Source organism: Chrysochloris asiatica, unplaced genomic scaffold (assembly GCF_000296735.1).
Source record: "Chrysochloris asiatica unplaced genomic scaffold, ChrAsi1.0 scaffold00213, whole genome shotgun sequence".
NCBI classification, from domain to species: domain Eukaryota; kingdom Metazoa; phylum Chordata; class Mammalia; order Afrosoricida; family Chrysochloridae; genus Chrysochloris; species Chrysochloris asiatica.
Window position 1 is genome coordinate 204,727 of NW_006408731.1, and position 1,470 is coordinate 206,196.

Here is a 1,470-nt window from a genome sequence, read left to right on the forward strand (position 1 = left end):
ACGTAGTATAAGCACTTGACCTACAGCAAGGTGGCTTTAAACAAAAAACCGGTGGTTCAAACTCACCAGCCACTTCTCATAAATGCTATACATGGTCAATATGATTCAGACCCAACACAAAAGCATTTAAAAACAACAACAGCAATAACAATGTGTTCTATATAACTTATCTTGTGTAAATAAATGAAATCCTATGAGACATAGAGAAGATGTGAGAACACCATTTATGGCTAATGGTCACATACAATGGTTTGATCTGGTTGGGAATCAATGAATATTCAAGAGAATTGAACTTTTCATGCATTTTGATTTAACAATTCTATTTTTGGAATTATGAATAACAGGATTACCATATTCAGCATTATATATAAGATTTAAAAATTGAAAATAGCCTATATTATAAACTAAGTGAATAGTTAAACATGCAATGAAACTCTGAGAGAGAAAGTCAACTAGACTGCCCTGTTTTTCCAGATCTTGCAAGTTTCCTACCTTTGACAGAGCGCAGTCCTTAACATTTTTCTCTTATTTGTTTTACTGAAATATATTTGACATGTTTCCACCTACACAAGGTCCAGGTGGGCTCTACTATATTATGAAATGAATTCCATTGAATGCCATGCATCCATGAGCATTATGAAAGCAAAACTAAATAACTGTACATTGTTGTTGGGTACCGTTGAATCAATTCTCAATATATAGGGATCCATGTGACAGAGTTGAACTGCCCCATGTGATTTTGTATGCTGAAAAATCTCAGGAAGCAGATTTCCAAGTCTTTTCTGCAGCAGAGCTACTGAATGTGTTCAGACTGCCAACCTTTTGGTTAGAAGCCAAGCTTTCAACAATTATAACACCAAGGTTACTTGCACCAATATGTGAAATTGTATGTATAATCACAAACATTAAGATGGATATTTGAAATTAAACAAATGATGTATAAATAATTGATTTGTTTAGTTGGTAGTATTAGGGGAAATTGTCACTATTTTATTTGTTCTTTGTTGTAATATTGCCTATCTAGTGACAAAAATTGAAAGTATCCTTATAATTGTTATATAAGTATCTGTGTCTGTTATCCTATAAACATGTATCGGGCATCTGAGGACGGTAAATCTTAACAGAAGTAGAAAACTTCATCTTTCCCATGGAGCAGCTGATGGAGTTGAAGTGCTGACCTTGTTGTTAGCAGTCCAGTGGAATAAAAATACTAAAGGAGACTAGGGGGCTGATATCAAAATGGTACACATGTTTATTTTCTCTTTATTTCAAAGAATGAACAAATGCTTTAAACAAGTGAAAAAGGTGTTGGAATTAAATGACAATGTTTATATTGTATGATTAATGCTCAGGAAAAGAAAATATTATTGCTTTTTGTTAATACCACATATAGAATAAATTCAACATTTTTTCATATCTTTCTTGTATAAAATATTATCCAGCCATCAACAACAGGACAAGTATGATATT